Raw genomic sequence first — 6,000 nt, 5'->3', positions numbered from 1 at the left:
AGAGAAACTATTTAAAAAGGTCAGAAAAACTGAACAGAGCGTGGGGGTATAGCTCAGTGGTAGAGCATTCGACTGCAGATCAAGAGGTCCTTGGTTCAAATCCGAGTGCCCCCTTGACATGATCTAGCTCTTTGCTCTTTCTCTAATCTCTTTACATAAACCAATACTCTCAAGGCAGTAATAAAGGGAACTACAATAATCAAAATATCCCGTTATGCTGCAGAACCGTAGTAACTTGGTGAAAGTTCACATGCTCCCTCCAAGCAACCACATATCTGAAGTGTTCTTTTCTTTACATATCCAAAGTAAATTTGGTTTTTCTTTCCATACGTATTTTAAAGGATCCTGCAAAAGAGCAGCAAAAGCTACAAAATGTCTACAATGTAAGTCCTCCACTCAAATTAGCAAAGCAGAAGAACTTTGGGCTTCTACATCTGCTGCCAAATACACATGTGCTGGCGTCTAATGCAGTGGCAGAAATGGCAACTGCAGAATGAGAAGTTTCTGGGTCTGACGAAAGTGTCTCTTGCGGCCATGGTCCGTAACATGCTCATCATTCTAGCTTTCATGCAGATTATTATGCAAATTGTGAGCGTCATGGAAGTGGGACATTCAAATACACTTCCTGACGATTAACGCATTTCCAAGCTGCCTACAATATTAATTCAATTTGCATGCAACCTGGATTTATTACTGTCTCATTGACCATCTCTAGTCTCTAAGAGTTATCATTTAACTCTGTCCAACCTTAACAAACTCCAAGTTAACGCTTGAAATGCTTTCATGGACTACATGAGAGAAACTATTTAAAATGGTCAGAAAACCTGAACAGAGCGTGGGGGTATAGCTCAGTGGTAGAGCATTTGACTGCAGATCGAGAGGTCCTTGGTTCAAATCCGAGTGCCCCCTTGACATGATCTAGTTCTTTGCTCTTTCTCTAAACTCTTTACATAAACCAATACTCTCAAGGCAGTAATTAAGAGAACTACGTTAATCAAAATATCCCGTTATGCTGCAGAATCGTAGTAACTTGGTGAAAGTTCACATGCTACCTCCAAGCAACCACATTTCTGAAGTGTTCTTTTCTTTACATATCCAAAGTAAATTTGTTTTTTCTTTCCATACGTATTTTAAAGGATCCTGCAAAAGAACAGCAAAAGCTACAAAATGTCTACAATGTAAGTCCTCCACTCAAATTAGCAAAGCAGAAGAACTTTGGGCTTCTACATCTGCTGCCAAATACACATGTGCTGGGGTCTAATGCAGTGGCAGAAATGGCAACTGCAGAATGAGAAGTTTCTGGGTCTAACGGAAGAGTCTCTTGCGGCCATGGTCCGTAACATGCTCATCATTCTAGCTTTCATGCAGATTATTATGCAAATTGTGAGCGCCATGTAAGTGGGACATTCAAATACATTTCCTGACGATTAACCCATTTCCAAACTGCCTACAATATTAATTCAATTTGCATGCAACCTGGATTCATTAAAACAAACACAAAGACAGATGATCAGCGGTCAAGGATGCCACTGAATTGTAAGCCATCAGAGGCAATGCAGAGCCCCCTAGTGCTGAATACATGCCTTGAATGCAAAACAGATGCAAATTATGTGCGAAATTCTAATCTAAAAATGTGAAACTGAATTTAAAAACAGTGAATGCAGCTATCCACTAGTATAACTACATTCAAATTTGCACAGTGGGAGACATGGCAGCGCTTTCAAACAAACCCCATACCTGAATGATTTATCTGCAATGGTGAGCAGAGCTCCAGAAACTGGACTATATTACACACCCTGCATACACTACAGGCAAAGGGGGTGTTAGCTTCAGTGATAATTAGTGCACAAATTATGACCTAATGGACTTCCCCTCGGGGAAGACCTTCCACTAACCTAGCAATAAAAACATAATTCCTTGTGCTGCTATTCATAAATGGTATACACATTTCATAAAACAAATACACAGATGATCAGCGCTCAAGGATGCACCTGAATTGTAAGCCATCAGAGGCCTCTGATGGCTTACAATTCAGGTGCATCCTTGAGCGCTGAATTGTAAAAAAAATTAGCATATTGTGATAAAGTTCATTATTTTCTGTAATGTACTGATAAACATTAGACATTCATATATTTTAAATTCATTACACACAACTGAAGTAGTTCAAGCCTTTTGTTGTTTTAATATTGATGATTTTGGCATACAGCTCATGAAAATCCATAATTCCTATCTCAAAAAATTAGCATATTTCATCCGACCAATAAAAGAAAAGTGTTTTTAAAACAAAAAAAGTCAACCTTCAAATAATTATGTTCAGTTATGCACTCAATACTTGGTCGGGAATCCTTTTGCAGAAATGACTTCTTCAATGCGGCATGGCATGGAGGCAATCAGCCTGTGGCACTGCTCAGGTGTTATGGAGGCCTAGGATGCTTCAATAGCGGCCTTAAGCTCATCCAGAGCATTGGGTCTTGCATCTCTCAACTTTCTTTTCACAATATCCCACAGATTCTCTATGGGGTTCAGGTCAGGAGAGTTGGCAGGCCAATTGAGCACAGTAATACCATGGTCAGTAAACCATTTACCAGTGGTTTTGGCACTGTGAGCAGGTGCCAGGTCGCGCTGAAAAATGAAATCTTCATCTCCATAAAGCTTTTCAACAGATGGAAGCATGAAATGCACCAAAATCTCCTGATAGCTAGCTGCATTGACCCTGCCCTTGATAAAACACAGTGGACCAACACCAGCAGCTGACATGGCACCCCAGACCATCACTGACTGTGGGTACTTGACACTGGAATTCAGGCATTTTGGCATTTCCCTCTCCCCAGTCTTCCTCCAGATTCTGGCACCTTGATTTCCAAATGACATGCAAAAGTTGCTTTCATCCGAAAAAAGTACATTGGACCACTGAGCAACAGTCCAGTGCTGCTTCTCTGTAGCCCAGGTCAGGCGCTTCTGCCGCTGTTTCTGGTTCAAAAGTGGCTTGACCTGGGGAATGCGGCACCTGTAGCCCATTTCCTGCACACGGTGGCTAAGGAAGTTTCTACTCCAGACTCAGTCCACTGATTCCGCAGGTCCCTCATGGTCTGGATGGAATCGGTCCTTCTCCACAATCTTCCTCAGGGTCCGGTCACCTCTTCTCGTTGTGCAGCGTTTTCTGCCACAGTTTTTCCTTCCCGCAGACTTCCCACTGAGGTGCCTTGATACAGCACTCTGGGAACAGCCTATTTATTCAGAAATTTCTTTCTGTGTCTTACCCTCTTGCTTGAGGGTGTCAATGATGGCCTTCTGGACAGCAGTCAGGTCGGCAGTCTTACCCATGATTGCGGTTTTGAGTAATGAACCAGGCTGGGAGTGTAACGAAAAATCCGCAACGCCAGATGGATTGCAGAAATATGGTCGCATCCAATCCGGCAAGTGGACTTTTCAACGCGGGATGTGGAAATTCGTCCGCATCCACTGCGCAAACCCGTCCGAGCACTCTGCTCCAAACTCACCAGCATGCTGCTCACCAGGACTCTGCCATCTTGCCTCTAGGGGGCGGGCGCGCACGACAGACACGCCTTTATACTCTTAGAAAGCGTGTCAGCTGACCTAGAGGTCAGCTGACATTTTAGCCTGCTCCTCTGATTGGTTGCTGCCTGGGGTGGAGACTTCTCTCCCAGGCAGTATATAAGGAAGTGCTTTTCAGTCACACTTCGTCTGTGTTTGCGATACCCTGTGTCAGCACTCAGACCTAGTCAGCCTTGTCTCTGATATTGTGTTATATATTGGTTTATCGCCAATATATACACATATTATACTGTTTGATTTATCATGTATGATTCTGTGCCTTTCTTGACTACTCTTCTGCTTCCTGATTTTGTACTTCGCCAGCCCGTACCGTTATCGACTATTGGCTTGGTTTCCGATTATTCTCTTGTCTCACGTTTCTGTACTGCTGGCGCCTGATCTGTTGCCGAACCTCATTTTGTCTGACCTTTCTCCCTTCAGTGGAACGTCTCCCACTGTAGGGTTCTATCAGAGGCTTGCCTCTTTGAGACGACCGCCACTAGCAAACCCTTGCTGCTAGAGGCCGAGACTCCTCCACTCCGTCCTTTGGAGGATCTCACACACAGGGTTCCCATTCAGAGGTAGCCACACCTCTGAGGAATTACGGTGTGGTGGATATTTCCACAGACTTGAATTTACACTTTATATTATTATTGTTGTCTGCTGTTCCAGCTTGTTGGAGGTTGTATCTCTGTGCCCTATAGAGATACTCTATTGTACCCAGCACCCTCTTGCGTACGATTGTATCGTGTCACGCTATACTTGCATTATTGGTGATTCTGCAGATCACCAATAATCAGGCATAGCATCTGTATTATTGGTGATACTGCAGATCACCAATAATCAGAAAAGCGGTGCTTGCTGACACCAATCGTTACAGGGAGTTTTTAAAAGCCTCGGGAATCTTTTGCAGGTGTTTAGAGTTAATTAGTTGATTCAGATGATTAGATTAATAGCTCGTTTAGAGAACCTTTTCATGATATGCTAATTTTTTGAGATAGGAATTTTGGGTTTTCATGAGCTGTATGCCAAAATCATCAATATTAAAACAATAAAAGGCTTGAACTACTTCAGTTGTGTGTAATGAATCTAAAATATATGAAAGTCTAATGTTTATCAGTAAAAAGGGGTCAGCGCTGCGCCTATGCCTGTAGCAGCAAAATCTGTAAAGGGATCCCAAACCTTGATAAGAATAATAAATAAATAACAGATTGCGCTACTCTGGAAAAAGAATACTAGATAAATATTTATTGGCACAGATTTAAAACTCAGCCCAATGCTGATAACTATTTAATATTACCTCTGCTAGTAAAACTGATGGTTAAAAAGTGGATCAGTGATTTGTGTAATGTGGCTAATTAACCACTCACAATATATGTACATATATTGAAAATAAAACAATGTAAAAATTCAATGGAGTTGGTGCACTTGTTGAAATTGCATGCTGGTTCCGAAGGCTGGCCGATAGACAGGACCAATTCCTATAGATGCCCAAACTCACATAAACAGATCACGCTTATAAAATTGGTTGTACTGGATCCGTCAATAGGGTGATGATGCGCATTAAGTCCCTCAATGGATGTAAATGCGGTTCCTGTTGGATAGAGGCAGATGCAGCACAATAAAATGAATAGATAGATAGGAGCGATCTCACCCGTCTGGTGCTTGTGAACGGTGCTGAGGTCCTTTTCGCGGGAGCCGCTCGATCTCACCCGCCCCGGCCGGCAGCAAGGTGAGAGAGACTGGACGGCATGAACACGTCGGGCAAGCGTGCCCGGCTCCCCTGATAGGCTGTGGGTGTCCGAATGATGGTGGACTAGCGCTGGTTAGGCTTCCGTGTGTAGACTTGCTGCTTGCTGCCACGGAGCTCCGGCCCACCTCCTTCCCCTCTGGATGTGACGTCACAAGGGCAGCCGACGCTAACGTTTCGGGAGGAACGCCCCCCTTTCTCAAAGCAAGGCTGCTGGGGGAATCTGAGGTGGCTTTTTAAAGCCTATTACTGCACTGCCATTTTTATTCAAAAGCATATAAGGATTTGGATTGGCAGCAACCAGCAAGTCTACAAGTCTACACACGGAAGCCTAACCAGCGCTAGTCCACCATCATTCGGACACCCACAGCCTATCAGGGGAGCCGGGCACGCTTGCCCAACGTGTTCATGCCGTCCAGTCTCTCTCACCTTGCTGCCGGCCGGGTGAGATCGAGCGGCTCCCGCGAAGAGTACCTCAGCACCGTTCACAAGCACCAGACGGGTGAGATCGCTCCTATCTATCTATTCATCTTATTGTGCTGCATCTGCCTCTATCCAACAGGAACCGCATTTACATCCATTGAGGGACTTAATGCGCATCATCACCCTATTGACGGATCCAGTACATCCAATTTTATAAGCGTGATCTGTTTATGTGAGTTTGGGCATCTATAGGAATTGGTCCTGTCTATCGG

At 43.9% G+C, this 6,000-nt stretch overlaps 2 non-coding genes across 2 annotated transcripts; both read left to right on the top strand.

Moving 5' to 3' along the window:
* The first annotated feature begins 42 nt into the window (after positions 1-42).
* TRNAC-GCA (transfer RNA cysteine (anticodon GCA)) lies at positions 43-114 on the top strand. Its single transcript has one exon. It is a non-coding gene; the product is annotated as a tRNA-Cys (tRNA).
* A 723-nt stretch (positions 115-837) lies between these two features.
* On the top strand, positions 838-909 carry TRNAC-GCA (transfer RNA cysteine (anticodon GCA)). The gene has a single exon. It is a non-coding gene; the product is annotated as a tRNA-Cys (tRNA).
* The last annotated feature ends 5,091 nt before the right edge of the window (positions 910-6,000 follow it).

The sequence above is a fragment of the Hyperolius riggenbachi genome, chromosome 7 (genome assembly GCF_040937935.1).
Source record: "Hyperolius riggenbachi isolate aHypRig1 chromosome 7, aHypRig1.pri, whole genome shotgun sequence".
In the NCBI taxonomy this organism is placed as follows: domain Eukaryota; kingdom Metazoa; phylum Chordata; class Amphibia; order Anura; family Hyperoliidae; genus Hyperolius; species Hyperolius riggenbachi.
The sequence above is the reverse complement of the archived record's forward strand: the minus strand, read 5'-3'. Positions and strand labels throughout refer to the sequence as shown.